Source organism: Mobula birostris, chromosome 11 (assembly GCF_030028105.1).
Source record: "Mobula birostris isolate sMobBir1 chromosome 11, sMobBir1.hap1, whole genome shotgun sequence".
Taxonomy (NCBI): domain Eukaryota; kingdom Metazoa; phylum Chordata; class Chondrichthyes; order Myliobatiformes; family Myliobatidae; genus Mobula; species Mobula birostris.
In genome coordinates this window covers 97529509-97547564 of record NC_092380.1, presented here as the reverse complement: position 1 = coordinate 97547564, position 18056 = coordinate 97529509, and the positions used below count along the sequence as shown (strand labels likewise).

Genomic DNA, 18056 nt, shown 5'->3' with positions numbered 1-18056 from the left:
CAGGGAGGTTTTCACTTGGGTCCCTCCACTGCCTGGCAGCGTCACCCCTCTTATGCCCTCATCCCTCCTGATGGCTTCCGCAAAGGGTTCTATGCAGCAGACAAACAAGACAGGGGAGAGGGGACAGCCCTGCCTGACTCCAGACCTGATGGGGAAGCTGTCTGTTTCCCACCCGTTGACCTGGACTGCACTACGGATGTCTGTGTAGAGCAGTCTGATCCAATTCCGGATTCCCTCCCCAAATCCCATTTTGGAGAGCACGTCCGCCATGTACGTGTGCGATATCCTGTCGAAGGCTTTCTCCTGGTCCAAGCTGACCAGGCAGGCGTCCACCCCCCTGTCCTGCACGTAGGCGATGGTGTCCCTCAGCAGCGCGAGGCTGTCTGAGATCTTCCTGCCCGGTACAGCACAGGTTTGGTCCGGGTGGATCACCTGTCCCAGAGCAGACTTGACCCTGTTGGCGAGAGCCTTGGACAGGATCTTGTAGTCCACATTCAGGAGAGAGATGGGTCTCCAATTTCTAATGTCCTCCCTTTCCCCCTTCTGCTTGTAGATGAGGGTGATGATGCCCTTCCTCATGGACTCAGACATACTGCCGGCCAGAAGCATAGCGTTGTACACTTCCAGCAGGTCTGGGCCCATCCAGTTCCACAGAGCCGAGTACAACTCAGCCGGTAAGCCGTCGCTTCCGGGAGTCTTACCCGACCCAAAGGAACGGATGGAGCCTGTTAGCTCGTCCAGGGTCAGTGGCTGATCCAGACTCTCCCGCTTGCCGTCATCTAAGACCTGCGTGATAGACGACAGGAAGTTGCGGGAGGCTGTGGATTCTTTGGCCTTTTCGTCGTACAGACCGGCATAGAAAGACTTGCAGATCCTCAGTATGTCGGTCTGCGAGGACGCGACTGAGCCGTCCTCTTCCTTAAGGTTGTGGATCACAGAGCTCCCCCTGTGCACCTTTTGGAAGAAGAAGCGTGAGCACGTCTCGTCCTGCTCCACGGTTTGGACCCTTGATCGGAAGATGATCTTGGAGGATTCAGCGGCGAGGTGCTGGGCTTGCCGGCCCTTCACCTCTCGCAATTCCTCCCTGACATCCACCCCCTTCGACTGCAGAAGGAGAAGTTGCTGCAACTCTGTCTGGAGTTTATGCAGTTCCCTCTGCTCCTGCCTTGCCTTCTGAATACCCTTGCGGATGAAGAACCTCTTAATGTTCTCCTTGGTGGCTTCCCACCAGTGAACCGGGGAATCAAAGAAGGCTTTCAAGGTTCTCCAACCTGTGTACTCCCTCTCTAGTTCCTCGATGTTCTCTGGGGTCAGCAGCTTTACGTTCAGCTTCCACATCCCCCTGCCTGCCTTCTGGTCCTCCCATAAGCGACAGGTGGCTCTCAGAAGGCAGTGGTCAGAGAAGAACACCGGCGTGATGTCGGTGGACCTGACCGTGAGGGACTCAGACAGGAAGAGGAAGTCGATCCGGGAGCGGGCTGAGCCGTCCGATCGTGTCCAGGTGGCTTGCAGCTGTGCTCCACCTGTGGGGGTGCCAAAGGCGTCGCGCAGCTTGGCTGTCTTCACCGTTTCCCTCAGGAGTCTAGAGGTACTGTCCAGCCTGCCGGGTCCTCCAGCTGCATCAATGGTGCAGTTGAAGTCTCCGGCCAGAACGACCGGCTGGGATGTCACCAGCAGCTGTGGGAGCTGCTCGAAGACAGCCAGCCGCTCGCTCCGCACGGGGGAGGCGTACATGTTGATCAGCCGGAGCGGAGTGCCCCGGTATTTGACGTCTGCTACCAGGAGGCGCCCCGCAACCACCTCTTTAACTTGGGTGATTGAGAAGTTGCCTCCCCGCAGCAGAATCCCCAGGCCGGAAGCGCGACAATCGTTGCCCCCCGACCACACAGACAAACCTTTTTTCCACCACCGTGACCACCTCCGGTAGTTACGGAGATGTGGTAGTCCGCACTCCTGGAGGAAGGTCACGTCGGCCTTTACAGTGTCCAAGTACTGGAGCGTGCTGATGCATTGCCCAGTATTCTTCAAACTTCGCACATTCAAGCACGCCAATTTAAGGTCTGCCATCGTTGTAAGTTTTTTATTTTGGCTGCTCTCCGTCCTCACCCTTGCCATCCTGAGCCTTCATTCCCACCGCCTTTGTGAAGTTTTCCACCTCCTGTGGGCTCAGGTACTGCTGGTAGTACTCCTCCGTGTGTGGCCATTCTGGTTCTGGGTCTGGGGGGTTGTTGACTTCCTGGGCTGCTTCCCCTTCCGGCTGCTGGGTGCCAGCCGTGGCTCTGCTCCCGGATTCCCGGAGCTGTGTGTGTCTGCTGCTCTCCGCCTCCTGTACTTGGGGGGTGGCCAGCAGACTTTCTCCCTCCTCTCTCCTCTTCTCCACCTGTTCTGCCAGCCGCTTCTTCCGCCGGGGCTGCTGGCCTCCCCCAACTCCTTCCTCCTCTGAAGAGGACAGGGTACCAGAGGCTGTGTGGTTCCCTGCCCTTTTCTTGCGTTGCTCCGCCTTCTGTCGCTTGGCCGCCGCCTTTTGGGTCTTTTTGCGTTTTACGACCTTCCATTCCGTTTCCACCTCAGCTCTCCCCTCCTCCATGGACTCCTGCTCGTCATTTGCCTGGTCCTGGAGGGTCTGCAGTGGGGTGGCAGGTCTTGGGGTGCTTGCACCTTCCTCCCTGGTCTCGTCATCCGTCCTGTCGGGTGCCTCATCTGCAGCGCTGGCGGGTACGTCCGCAGCTGCCTGGGCCCTTTCAGGGCCAGCACCTCCCCTGGTCGCCTGTGCGTAGGTGCCCCCACGCTTCGGGCAGGCTCTGTACAGGTGGCCAGCCTGTCCACAAAGGTTGCAGGACTTGGCCTGCGTGCAGTCTTTGGTCAGGTGGCCTTCGATTTTACAGTTCTTGCACATCACCACCCTGCACTGGGCTGCGATGTGCCCTTCCTTGCCGCAGTTTCGGCACACCCTGGGTTGTCCCGCGTACACCATGTACCCTCGGTTCCCTCCGATGGCAAAGACGGAGGGGGGGTGGATGACGCCGCCGTTGGAATCCAACCTCAGCTTCACCTTCACCTGCCGTTTGCTGGTCCAGATTCCCAGTCCGTCCTTCCCGTCCGCTGGTGTTCCTACACTCTCCACATACCGAGCGAGGAACGTAAGGACATCTACCACTGGCACGTGCGGGTTGAACATGTGCACCGTGATTGTCCTTTCCTGTTGCGTAGCCGTTGCAAAGAGGGCCTGTGCTTTCAGCAGCAACAGCGGCGCCTCTGTCCCCTTCAGCTGAAGCTGCTGGTACAGCTTCTGCCACTCTGCAGCCTGCCGGAAAGTGACATCGAAGAAACCTGCGAAGTCCTGGACGCAGTAGATGTCATCGGGCGTAAATCCGCAGCATTCCATCAAGACCTTCCGGATGAAAGTCTCTCGGGTGAAGCCGGTGCCCCCGTTCCGGTCTCGCACTGTCAGCCTGACAGTGTTCTTGATACCCTGGCCTCGAGCTGATGTACTGCTCGCTGCTGCCATCTTCTTCCTCACTGCTGTCGTCGCTGGTATGGGGTGTTAGATTGGAGGCCAATCAGCATTAGGATCCACCCCTGCGTCAGCGCGAACTCTCCTCCTCCGCCTTCTGGTCTGATAAGAACAGATATTACACTTGATCTTAGCCAAAAGGCCGAGAAGCCTTCAGGCAGAGATGCGATGAGTCAGAATGCTTTCTGTTCTTCATCTGTGGAAGTTTGACAGAGTCTATGATGATGTGCCAATATATTGAAGATGCTCACATGCCTTCATGGTTATAACATCTACCCATTAGTACTCTTGTCCTCTCACTTTAATAGCTGGTATTCCTTTAACACTTTTGAGATGGTTTTCTGTATCTGCTGACAATGTTCCATTGATCTTTGTATGTAGCTCACTACTGCTTTGTATGTAGCTCACTATTGCTGAAAAACATATTTTGGTTTTATGCTGTGCTTTAACCCTGTTCGTCAGTAGCCTTCAGGCAACCTTTCTGGCAGCTTGATTTCTTACCCTTACATGTTTTAAGCAGGCTGTGTATGATGAGATCTTTCCTCCACTTGGGTTATGGCATATAGTTTCAAGAAACTATTCTCTGTACATCGTAGAAGCTTACCACCTTTCAAACACGAGCTTGTCTGTATGAATGTTTAAATTCCCCCAGTGAAACCAAGCTCTGCTACATGGTTGTCTGATGCCTGCAGCTATTCACTCTGCTAGAGAGCCTGTATACAGTTCCAACTCCTGTCTTCAATATTTCTCTTTGTTAACTTGAACCACAAGGTCTTTGCTGCTTGATTACCTCTTGTGATATTGACTCAAATCATACTCGAGGAGGTCAGAGCTTTGAGTTAACTTGTCCACAGCTCCCACCACGTCCAAAGTCGCTCTTTAACTTATTTCTGACGCGCAGCTCCTCCAGGGCTATTTGCGGAAGCCTTCCCACAAATTGGAGCAGTCAGTGAATGACAAGTGTGTCTCAGGAGGGGGACCTGCCTCCACTTATGTCCTTTTGACAACCCAGGCCTTTTTTATTGCCTCTAGTTATCTTTGACGATCAGAGACATGAAAGACAAAGTCAAGTTTACTGCCACATGCACAAGGACATGTATGCACAGGTGCAAATGCAAGTTGAAATACCGCAATGCAGTTAAAGCATTTTAAAATTACTAGGTAATAATACATTTATTTAAAATTGTTCTTGTAAATTAATTGGAAATTTTATTATTAACTAGAATAAAGAAAAAATAATCAAACTTCTTAGCTTCACTTGCATTTTCCATTCTGGTTGATGAGCCATTCAAATAATGTAGCTGTGCTTATTGGCACCGGCTGTAGTAATGTAAAGCCAAGGAGCCAGATAGTTTTCACGTCTAGCTCCTGCTGCTTTCTGTGGCAGTGCTTCTAGTAAATGTGCACAGTGGTGGGGAGGGTTTTGTGATCTTCATACGTACAACTCCCCAAACCTTCTGTGATGGAATGTGAAGCACTGGAAAGTCAGAATGTGCTGATAGCAGATAATAACACTGCAGATAGCTAGTGGCTCCCATTGAGCTGCTGGTTCTTCGTCAACTGTTGGTTCATTTCCATAGACGCTGCCTGACCTGCTGAGTTCCTCCACCATTTTCTGTGTGGTGCTTAGTGTTGTCTATCCTGTTCTGTCTTAATGCAGAAGATATTTCACCTTGAATTTCCCTCTTTCATATAAAACAGGGGTTCCCAAACTTTTTTACGCCATGGAGTTTTATCATTAAACGAGGGGTCTGTGGGCCCCTGGTTGGGAACCCCTGATAAACCCCACTTTTTTAATACTCGCCTTTCAACCTCAATAATGGTCTCCTTTGTCCACAAAACCATAAGAAATAGGCGTAGGATATTCAACCTGCCCTGTCATTCAGTAAGATCATGGATGAACCAATATTCCTCATCCACTTTCCTTGTCATTCCCCAAAACCCCAATTTTCCAATAAATGAAAACCGAAAAAAAATTCCCAGATGGTGGAAATCTAAAATAAAAGGAGAAAATGATGGCCAGACTCAGCATATGGATGGACATATCGGAATGGGAAGTGGAATTAAAATGGGTGGCCACTGGGAGATCCTCCTTGTTATGGCAGACGGAGCGTAGATGCTTGGCGAAGCAGTTTCCCAATCTACGTTGGGTCTTACCGATGTACAAGAGGCCACACTGGGAGAACACAGTCATTGACCCCAACAGAGTCATCCATTGCCTCCTCCGCTGTCGTGATGCATTCATGGCCTCCTCCACTGTCGTGATGAGGCTACACTTAGGTTGGAGGAACAACACCTTATATTCCATTTGCATAGCCTCCAACCTGATGGCATGAATATCAATTACTCAAACATCCGGTAATGTCCCCAACCCCACCCCACTTCTCCATTTCCCATCCCCTTGTCCTTCTCTCACCTCATTTCACCAATCAACTTCCAGCTCTTTATTTCATTCCTCCCCCTCCAGGTTTCACTCATCACTTGGTGGTTCTCTCTCCCCTACCCCCACCTTCTAAATCTGCTCCTCAGCTTTTTTTCTCCAGTCCTGTTGAAGGGTTTCGACCCGAAACGTCGACTGGATTTTTTTCCATAGATGCTGCCTGGCCTGCTGAGTTCCTCCAGCATTTTGTGTGTGTTGCTCGGATTTCCAGCAGCTGCAGATTTTCTTGTTTTTTTTTCTCAGCAGGTCAGACAGCACTTGTGAAAGGAGAAACTAACGCACCACGTCAGATCTGGGATCCTTCGCCAAAACTGAAAATGAGAGAAGACAATATCGTTTTCATTTGGAGAGAGGCTGGGATGGGGTGGGTCGAACACAGGGAATGTCTCTGATAGGACATGTCCAAGTGGGTTAAAGGTGCATTTCCAAACACATACGAGTTTTTTCAGTGCAATGTGTCGTTATTGCTGAAGCTTTGGGATATGTCCAACTGGCTGAACTGTACACATGGAATTAGAAAAATAATGACAAGCAGGATATCAACCGGAAATGTCGACAGCTCCTTCCTTCCCACAGTTGCGCTGGGTTTTTCCAGTAGGTTATTTGTTGCTTCATCTTCCAGCAGCTGCAGTTTCTACCTTTGGTAAAAAAGGCAGATGTTGCACCTCCTGTGATTGATGAAGAAGAGACAAAGTGGTTGGTAGGGATGGAAAAGTGGACCAGTGAGTGACAAATAGATCATTTCAAAATGCTGAAAGGATGAGGGTGTAGGGTAGATATATCAGAATCAGGTTCATTATGGCTAGTGATTAAATTATAGAACATAGAACAGTAGAACTCTGTAACAAATTCAACTAATCCCATCTTTTTGCACGCGGGCGCCATGGTAGTGTAGCAGTTAGCACAACACAATTACAACTTGGGGGTGTTCCAGAGTTTGAAGTTCAAGTCCGATGTTGTTCTGTAAGAAGTCTGTCTGGAATGCATAGGTTTTCTCTGGGTCCATAGAACATAGAACATAGAATAGTACAGCACAGTACAGGCCCTTTGGCCCACAATGTTATGCCAACCCTCAAACCCTGCCTCCCATATAAGCCCCCACCTTAGATTCCTCCATATACCTGTCTAGTAGTCTCTTAAACTTCACTAGTGTATCTGCCTCCACCACTGACTCAGGCAGTGCATTCCACGCACCAACCACTCTCTGAGTAAAAAACCTTTCTCTAATATCCCCCTTGAACTTCCCACCCCTTACCTTAAAGCCATGTCCTCTTGTATTGAGCAGTGGTGCCCTGGGGAAGAGGCAGTGGGTATCCACTCTATCTATTCCTCTTATTATCTTGTACACCTCTATCGTGTCTCCTCTCATCCTCCTTCTCTCCAAAGAGTAAAGCCCTAGCTCCCTTAATCTCTGATCATAATGCATACATTCTAAACCAGGCAGCATCCTGGTAAATCTCCTCTGTAGCCTTTCCAATGCTTCCACATCCTTCCTATAGTGAGGTGACCAGAACTGGACACAATACTCCAAGTGTGGCCTAACCAGAGTTTTATAGAGCTGCACCATTACATCGCGATTCTTAAACTCTATCCCTTGACTTATGAAAGCTAACATCCCATAAGCTTTCTTAACTACCCTATCCACCTGTGAGGCAACTTTCAGGGACCTGTGGACATGTACCCCGAGATCCCTCTGCTCCTCCACACTACCAAGTATCCTGCCATTTACTTTGTACTCTGCCTTGGAGTTTGTCCTTCCAAAGTGTACCACCTCACACTTCTCCGGGTTGAACTCCATCTGCCACTCCTCAGCCCACTTCTGCATCCTATCAATGTCTCTCTGCAATCTTTGAAAATCCTCTACACTATCTACAACACCACCAACCTTTGTGTCGTCTGCAAACTTGCCAACCCACCCTTCTACCCCCACATCCAGGTCGTTAATAAAAATCACAAAAAGTAGAGGTCCCAGAACAGATCCTTGTGGGACACCACTAGTTACAATCCTCCAATCTGAATGTACTCCCTCCACCACCACCCTCTGTCTTCTGCAGACAAGCCAATTCTGAATCCACCTGGCCAAACTTCCCTGGATCCCATGCCTTCTAACTTTCTGAATAAGCCTACCGTGTGGAACCTTGTCAAATGCCTTACTAAAATCCAAATAGATCACATCCACTGCACTACCCTCATCTATATGCCTGGTCATCTCCTCAAAGAGCTCTATCAGGCTTGTTAGACATGATCTGCCCTTCACAAAACCATGCTGACTGTCCCTGATCAGACCATGAATCTCTAAATGCCTATAGATCCTATCTCTAAGAATCTTTTCCAACAGCTTTCCCACCACAGACGTAAGGCTCACTGGTCTATAATTACCTGGACTATCCCTACTACCTTTTTTGAACAAGAGAACAACATTCGCCTCCCTCCAATCCTCCGGTACCATTCCCGTGGACAACAAGGACATAAAGATCCTAGCCAGAGGCTCAGCAATCTCTTCTCTCGCCTCGTGGAGCAGCCTGGGGAATATTCCGTCAGGCCTCGGGGACTTACCTGTCCTAATGTATTTTAACAACTCCAACACCTCCTCTCCCTTAATATCAGCATGCTCCAGAACATCAACCTCACTCATATTGTCCTCACCATCATCAAGTTCCCTCTCATTGGTGAATACCGAAGAGAAGTATTCATTGAGGACCTCACTCACTTCCACAGCCTCCAGGCACATCTTCCCACCTTTATCTCTAATCAGTCCTACCTTCACTCCTGTCATCCTTTTTTTCTTCACATAATTGAAGAATGCCTTGGGGTTTTCCTTTACCCTACTCGCCAAGGCCTTCTCATGCCCCCTTCTTGCTCTTCTCAGCCCCTTCTTAAGCTCCTTTCTTGCTTCCCTATATTCCTCAATAGACCCATCTGATCCTTGCTTCCTAAACCTCATGTATGCTGCCTTCTTCCAACTGACTAGATTTTCCACCTCACTTGTCACCCATGGTTCCTTCACCCTACCATTCTTTATCTTCCTTACCAGGACAAATTTATCCCTAACATCCTGCAAGAGATCTCTAAACATCGACCACATGTCCATAGTACATTTCCCTGCAAAAACATCATCCCAATTCACACCCGCAAGTTCTAGCCTTATAGCCTCATAATTTGCCTTTCCCCAATTAAAAATTTTCCTGTCTTCTTTGATTCTATCCTTTTCCATGATAATTATAAAGGCCAGGGATCGGTGGTCACTGTCCCCCAGATGCTCACCCACTGAGAGATCTGTGACCTGACCCGGTTTATTACCTAATACTAGATCTAGTATGGCATTCCCCCTGGTCGGCCTGTCCACATACCGTGACAGGAATCCATCCTGGACACACTTAACAAATTCTGCCCCATCTAAACCCTTGGAATTAATCAGGTGCCAATCAATATTAGGGAAGTTAAAGTCACCCATGATAACAACCCTGTTATTTTTGCACTTTTCCAAAATCTGTCTCCCAATCTGCTCCTCTGTATCTCTGCTGCTACCAGGGGGCCTATAGAATACCCCCAGTAGAGTAACTGCTCCCTTCCTGTTCCTGACTTCCACCCATATTGACTCAAAAGAGGATCCTGCTACATTACCCACCCTTTCTGTAGCTGTAATAGTATCCCTGACCAGTAATGCCACCCCTCCTCCCCTTTTTCCGCCCTCTCTATCCCTTTTAAAGCACTGAAATCCAGGAATATTGAGAATCCATTCCTGCCCTGGTGCCAGCCAAGTCTCTGTAATGGCCACTACATCATAATTCCATGTATGTACCCAAGCTCTCAGTTCATCACCTTTTTTCCTTTGTTCCTGTCCTCCAGTTTCCTCCCACAGTCTAAAACAAGCAAGCAAATTTATTTGTATCGCTCTTTTCAAACACAAGGCAATTCAAAGTGTGTTACATAGAACAAGATATAAAAATCAAACATCAAATTTCAGACAATATATAAGAGAATGAAATCACACAAAAATAGATATGATAAATAGAAGTTACAGTGCAGGGTATTCTAATTAAAAGCTACAGCGAAAAGAAAAGTTTTAAGCCTCATTTTAAAACAGCTTTAAGTTGGACAGACTTCAGATCCTCTGGAGGACATAGCGGGTAGGTTAATTGGTCATTGTAAATTGTCCCGTGATTAGGTTAGGGTTAATCGGATTTGTCGGGGGTTTCTGGGGCGGCGTGCCTCAAAGAGCCAGAAGGGCCTACTCATTGCAATATCATTAAAATAAAAAATTAAAATGATCCATATCACTCCAATCCTTACATGTTCATATGCCTGTCTAAATGCCTCTTAAACTCCACCGTTGAGTCTGCTTTCACTACCATCCCTGGCAGGTGTTTCCGGATACCCATCTGTTGTAGCGTGGATGAAATCACTAGAGACAGAGTCACCGGTAGATAGAAAGCAGCTTCTTTATTCGACACAACAAGCAGGCATCATACGGACGGAGACGCTTTCGGTAGAAAGGTCTGCTAGCCCAATGCGGGCTCGATATTTATATGCTAAACACAAAGGCAATCGCTACTTAAAAGTTATAGACAATGCATAGACAATGCTTCCTATTGAAGCCGCATACAAAATATCACACCACCTAACTTCATCCCTTCCTTCCGACGCCAACATGTCTGGGTTGGTATCCACAGCCTTTAGGAATGCAATTAAATCCACAATACATTTATTTGGCATTTCACATGCTAACATAGAAGACAACTAATATTTATAATGTATAGATAATACTGTCTTCGAAACTACAGCATCAGGTCAAACTACAGCGCCAGAAGCATCTGGTATTCACAACTTTTTAGGAAGTGCATTGTTGTGGACTCAATCCACAGTGTTTTGTTAAACAGTCAAATAGAAGTCTGGTGGCCAAAGTCATTTAGACAATAGACAATAGGTGCAGGAGTAGGCCATTCAGCCCTTTGAGCCAGCACCGCCATTCACTGTGATCATGGCTGATCATCCACTATCAGTATCCAGTTCCTGCCTTATCCCCATAACCTTTGATTCCACTATCTTTAAGAGCTCTATCCATCTCTTTTTTGAAAGCATCCAGAGACTTGGCCTCCACAGCCTTCTGGGGCAGAGCATTCCATATATCCACCACTCTCTGGGTGAAAAAGTTTTTCCTCAACTCCGTTCTGAATGGCCTACCCCTAATTCTTAAACTGTGGCCTCTGGTTCTGGACTCACCCATCAGCGGGAACATGCTTCCTGCCTGCAGCGTGTCCAATCCCTTAATAATCTTATATGTTTCAATAAGATCCCCTCTCAGCCTTCTAAATTCCAGGGTATACAAGCCCAGTTGCTCTAATCTTTCGAAGTATGACAGTCCCGCCATCCTGGGAATTAACCTTGTGAACCTACGCTGCACTCCCTCAATAGCAAGAATGTCCTTCCTCAAATTTGGAGACCAAAACTGCACGCAGTACTCCAGGTGTGGTCTCACCAGGGCAGAAGGACCTCTTTGCTCTTATACTCAATTCCCCTTGTTATGAAGGCCAGCATGTATTAGCTTTTTTCACTGCCTGCTGTACTTGCATGCTTGCTTTCAGTGACTGATGTACAAGAACATCTAGATCTAGTTGTGCTTCCCCTTTTCCTAACTTGACTCCATTTAGATAATAATCTGCCTTCCCGTTCTTACCACCAAAGTGGATAACCTCACACTTATCCACATTAAACTGCATCTGCCATGCATCTGCCCACTCACCCAGCCGGTCCAAGTCACCCTGCATTCTCATAACATCCTCCTCACATTTCACACTGCCTCCCAGCTTTGTGTCATCGGCAAATTTGCTAATGTTACTTTTAATTCCCTCATCTAAATCATTAATATATATTGTAAACAGCTGCAGTCCCAGCACTAAACCCTGCGGTACCCCACTGGTCACCGCCTGCCACTCTGAAAGGGACCCGTTAATCACTACTCTTTGTTTTCTGTCAGCCAGCCAATTTTCAATCCATGTCAGTACTCTGCCCCCAATACCATGTGCCCTAATTTTGCCCACTAATCTCCTATGTGGGACTTTATCAAAGGCTTTCTGAAAGTCTGAAATTTAAGTGTAAACAAATCATCCACCCAAAAAAAACTCACTCTAACACCATCCCTCTCTGTTTACAGCAACTTACCCTGTACATCGCTTTAACCTTCTATCCTCTCACCTTAATGCAGGTATTTGACATTTTCATCCTTGGAAAAATACTATGACTATCTGCCCTATCTGTACCTCTCATAATTGTGTTAACTTATAGATCTTTCCTAAATCTTCAAATGTGTATGTCTGATAAAATAGCTACTAGCCTCCCTCAGAATGCTGAATCAGTACCAGTGTGCAACAAGCCCAGGTATACAGTGCCTAGAAAAAGTATTCACCCCACCCCTTTGGAAGTTTCCAGGTTTTATTGTTTTACAACATTGAATCACAATGGATTTAATTTGGCTTTTTTGACACTAATCAAAAGAAAAAGACTCTTTTGTGTCAAAGTGAAAACAAATTTCTACGAAACAACACTCCAAGCAACTCCACAAAAAGGTTATTGAAAAGCGTAATCAGGAGATGGATACAAGAACATTTCCATCGAAGTCACTGAAAATCCCTTGGAGTACAGTTAAGCCAATCATCAAGAAATGGAAAAAATATGGAACATCTGTAAATCTGCCTAGAGCAGGCCATCCTCAAAATCTGAGTGACCATGCAAGAAGGGGACTAGTGAGAGAGGCCACCAAGAGACCCATGACAACTCTGGAGAAGTTACAAGCTTCAGTGGCTGAGATGGGAGGGACTGCGCATGCAACAACTGTTGCCCAGGTGCTTCACCAGTCACATTTTTATGGGCGAGTGGCAAAGAGAAAGCCACTGTTGATAAAAACTCTCATAAAATCTCAGATAGGGTTTGCCAGAGGGCATGTGGGAGACTCTGAAGTCAGCTGGAAGAAGGTACCAAACCCAAAACTGAGCTTTTTGGTCATCAGACTAAACACTACTTTTGGCGTAAGCCAAACACCGCACATCATTATAAACACACCGTCCCTACCATGAAGCATGGTGGTGGCTGCATACTGCTATGGGGATGTTTCACTGCAGCAGACCCTGGAAGGCTTGCGAAAGTAGACAGTAAAACAAATATAGCAAATTACATGGAAATCCTGGAGGAAAAATGAAGCAGTCTGCAAGACAGCTGCATTTTGGGAGAAGATTTGTTTTCCAGCAAGACAATGACTCCAAGCATAAAGCCAAAGCTACACAGGAATGGCTTAAAAACACCAAAGTTAATGTCCTAGAGTGGCCAAGTCAGAGTCCGGATCCCAATCCAATTAAGAATTTGTGGCTGCACTTGAAAAGGGCTCCTCACTCACGATCGCCATGCAACCTGACAGAGTTTGAGCAGTTCTGTAAAGAAGGATGGGGAAAAATTACAGTGTCCAGATGTGCAAAAACCAATAGCGACCTATCCACCCAGACTCAAGGCTGTAATTGCTGCCAAAGATGCATCTACTGACTTGAAGGGGGTGAATACTAATGCAATCAATAATTTTGTGTTATATATTTGTAAATAATTCAGATAATTTGATAATTTTGTAGAGGTCTGTTTTCACTTTGATACGAAAGCCTCTTTTTCTGTTGACCATTGTCAAAAAGGGCAAATTAAATCTACTGTGATTCAATGTTGTAAAACAATAAAATATGAAAACTTCCGGGGGAGGGGGCTGAATACTTTTATGGGCACTGTACCTGCAAACAATATTTATAGTTTATATAGTTTGTTACGTACCCCGTAACTGGGTTGCCAAACCAGCAGAAGTGGATCACTCAGTTGGAGTCTGGATTACTAGATCTAAGAAAGTTTTATTAAAGAAACAAGCAACACAGTAATCGAAAGGGTAATAAATGCAACAGTTCAGCAATGATAAACACACATGTGCACAGAATTAAGATAACAGGATCAATCAAGCTCTATCATTGTCTAGGGGTAAATGACCAATTTCAAAGTGACACAAAGTCCAGTTCAATTTAGTTCAGTTCGCAGTAATCGTTGCCATGGTGATGGACAATGTGGGGGGAAGGAGAGAGAGAACAAGAACGAATGATCATTCAAAACGGCTTCCACACACAGACCTGCGATATTGCTCATAAGCAGCTTTCGGGCGAGTCCTTTGTGATGTCACCTGAGGTCACCGACTGACCCCTCCTCCAGATGCGGTCGATCCTCTGCAGTGAACCTGGCACCCCAGGCAAGGGCGGACACACACCGGGTTCCCGCTGACCGTACCTTTCCACTCTGTGCGTCTAAGGCTTGGTTCCGCAACCAGCCTTCCAAACGACTCCCGCCACTTGCGGGGGAGGGGGGGGCTCCACTTCCAGGGTCTTGTTACCTCGTGGTGTCGTGTGTGTTGCCTCAGCGAACCTGTCCCTTTTTATCCCCCTGCTGGGGTATCGCCTGTCCATCACTTCAAACAGTTCAGGGTTCAAAGGGGGAGCCGCCCTTGACAATACCCAGACTGATGGCTCCTTCATTAACATCTCCAAATGCTGCTCATTGTGTTCCTTATCTCTCCCTCCCCTGAGGACAGGTGGCAGACCAACTGCTGATGCCACTGGTGCTAGCCCAGGCCAGCAAACATCTTAATTTATGTGTATTCTCGTCACACTTCCCCCCTTTAAGGATTTTTACCGGGGTAAAAATTACAAACGTGAGTACATTATTTGATACACACAAATATACATCTTTATCAGCTATTTGGCTAATACAGAGAATTTGAAGTTGTCAACACCTGACAGACAGTCAGCAATCACATTTTCCGTCCCTTTTATATGTGTTATTAATAATCCCTTAGACCAGGCTCCAACTCAGCAAACTTCATAGTGGCCAAAAACACTGATGAATTGCGATCAATGTAACCTCTCATTTGGTTTTGTCCCGGACCACAATAACAAGGGTCATCCCATTCCGACTTAGTTTTCTCTCGCAAGGGCTTAGTAGGAGGGGGAGGGGTAGTGACCGCAGAGTTATTGCAAAACTTCCTACGGTACCCCACCATCTCCAAGAGCCTTCTGAGGGCCCTCTTGTCTGTCGGGGTTGGGAGGTCAGCGATAGCCTGCACTGTAGCTTGCATCGCTGCCAGCTGCCCCTGTGTCATCACAATTCCCAGGTAAGTGACCTTCATTTGGCCGAACTCATTTTTTTCAAGGTTCACGCTCAAGCTGGCTTCAGACAGCCATATTAAATTGCCAATACACACCTCTGTGTTCGTCAGCCCTTTAGTCACTGAATTACTCATTCTAATTGGATATTGCTTACTAGGTTGACCTATTGTAGCAGACACCACCCAATGTCCCAGTTCTTTGCATCGCCTCGGGACAATCAAACACACAAGTGCGAGTCGTTTAATTACTTCTCCTAAAGAGTCGCTTTGTTCGGGGATTAAGGGAGAGACCTTATCAGCAGTCCTGGCCAAAACAATAGCCTTCTCCCATCTGGTCGATACCATACTCATCTTTTCAAAATGGTTTTTCTCTCTTATCGGGGGGACGCTAGCTTCATTGATGTCCACGCTAACCCCGACTAGGTTTGTTAGCATATCAAGAGCCTGTGACCGTCTCAGTTCACATCGGCCATAATCAATAACATCCTCCCCACTGGGCAGCCGGTAAACCTCTTCCATGGTTCCACCAACTGTTCCCTCCAGTATGCAAAATGTCCACCGGGGGGTACCTTGTGGGCCAGGCTAAAAACCTCATCCTCATAACTCTTTTGCACCACCCCCAATTCCTCATCTGCGGGTACTGTACTTGATTTCCCTTTCTTCCTTAGCACTTCCTCCTCCGCACAATAGCCTACTAGTTCCCTTGTCAAGTCTGTGTCAGAGAGAGCTCTCTCTGCCAAAACCATCAGCCCCTCGTCTCGCTCCTGCGTCTGCACAAATTCTTTCCTGGCTACTGCTATGTCTGTCCCAGCTCCCTCACTACCTCTTGTCTCACTACACTCCTTCTTTTCATTTTCTACCCCCGTCTCGTACAAGACTGGCAGAAACTTCTCAGCTAAATTCACTACCGCGGTCCCGTGATGAACCTGTGAGTCCATGGGCGGGGCCTCAATGCTGGCAGGCTGACCTGTCAATCTAACGACTGGGAACACTATTCCCTCGGCGATGTCATTACCGAGCAAGACTTCCACGCCTTTCATCGGTAATTCAGACCTCACCCCGATCGTGACTAGTCCAGAGACCAGGTTGCTTTGTAAGTGTATCTGGTGCAAAGGGACTGACTCTGTCCCTTCCCCAACACCTTTGACCTTGACCTCCCCAGTCTGGGTCTCTGAGCTAAACTCTAATACACTCTTCAGTATCAGTGACAGACACGCTCCCGTGTCTCTCCAGATCCGCACTGGAACTGGTTTTAACCCCTCCTTCACTGACACCAATCCAGCCGAGATAAACTTCTCACGCCCTTCCTGAACTTTGGCAGACCTGTCCTTCCCTAGCGGTTCGTGTACCAGCTCGATACAGCCAGTCAAAATCGCTGTCTTCCCTTTTCCCATCTCCTTCTTTGGGGCAAAGCACCTGGATGCAAAGTGTCCGACTTTCCCACAATTATAACAGACGACCCCAGGGGACTGCCTACCAGACTGCTCCCGGTCTACCTTATCCTTTTCACTAGTCCCTGGCTTACTTTCTGACTTTTCCGGCGGACTCTCCCCGCCATCCTGACTACCCTTCTGGTAGCCTTTACTCAGGGCAAACTTCATTTTATGCGTCAACGCATACTCATCCGCTAACTTAGCAGTTGCGGCTAACGTGGCTGCCTCTTTCTTATCTAGGTAGGGTCTTATACCCTCAGGGACACAACCTTTAAACTGCTCAATCAGGATCAGCTGTAGCAGTCTGTCATAATCCCCCTCTACCCCCTTCGAGGTGCACCAACGCTCACAATATGTCTGCATCTCACGGGCAAACTCCAAATACGTGCGGTCCCACTGCTTCCTCGCATTCCGGAACCTCTGCCGGTATGCCTCCGGGACCAACTCATAAATCCTGAGGATGGCCTCTTTCACCACCTCGTACCTCCGGGCATCTTCCGCGGACAAAGCTGAGTAAGCTTCTTGGGCTTTCCCTTTCAGTACACTCTGAAGCAAAACAACCCACTTATCCCTTGGCCAGTCCTGACTTATAGCCACTTTTTCGAAGTGGAGAAAGTACCGATCCACGTCGGTATCGTCAAATGGGGGAACCAGCCTAACCTCCTGGGTCACTCGGAACCCTCCACCTTGGTTCGGCACGAGCCCCTGCTCTGCCCTTAACCTTAACTTCTCCAGCTCGAATTCCCTTTCCCTCTGTTTCTCCAACTGCCTCTCTTCTCGCTCCAACTGCCTCTCTCTCTCTTTCCTTTCTAACTCTCTCTCCTGCCCTTCTCACTGTAACTGTCTGTCCCTCTCTTTCTCTTCTCGCTCCAACTGCCGTACCCGGAACTCGTGCTCGAGTCTCAGTTTTTCAAGCTGCACCTGTACCGCGTCTCCAGCAGGTTTTCCAATAGACACCACCTCCAGCTCGCCTTGGGGAAACACACCTTTTGATACATAGTGCTCTACGATAGCTCTGTGTATCTCCTCTCTCCTCACTGTCGACTTCCCCTTAGCAAGATTCAACCGTTTGGCCACAGCTACCAATTCCGATTTCCTGGCATCCTCTAATGCCTCCAAGGTCGGCGCCTTTATAAATTCCTCAGCTTCCATTTCTGCTGTTTGTCTTTTCTTTCTTTCGGGAATTTTGACCCAATCAATTTACTCCGTCCCAAATTTAGCATTCAAAATCACGGACGAGAACCCCACTTATGTTACGTACCCCGTAACTGGGTTGCCAAGCCAGCAGAAATGGATCACTCAGTTGGAGTCTGGATTACTAGATCTAAGAAAGTTTTATTAAAGAAACAAGCAACACAGTAATCAAAAGGATAATAAATGCAACAGTTCAGCAATGATAAACACACATGTGCACAGAATTAAGATAACAGGATCAATCAAGCTCTATCGTTGTCTAGGGGTAAATGACCAATTTCAAAGTGACACAAAGTC

The 18056-nt window shown here is 47.7% G+C and overlaps 1 protein-coding gene and 1 pseudogene across 5 annotated transcripts in view; one reads left to right on the top strand and one right to left on the bottom strand.

The window, feature by feature from the left end:
• The window catches only part of LOC140205268 (protein kinase C-binding protein NELL1-like), a 1028119-nt gene that overhangs the window by 621120 nt on the left and 388943 nt on the right, over positions 1-18056 (top strand). The gene's annotated exons all lie outside the window — the stretch shown is intronic.
• On the bottom strand, positions 3537-3668 carry LOC140205617 (U2 spliceosomal RNA; annotated as a pseudogene).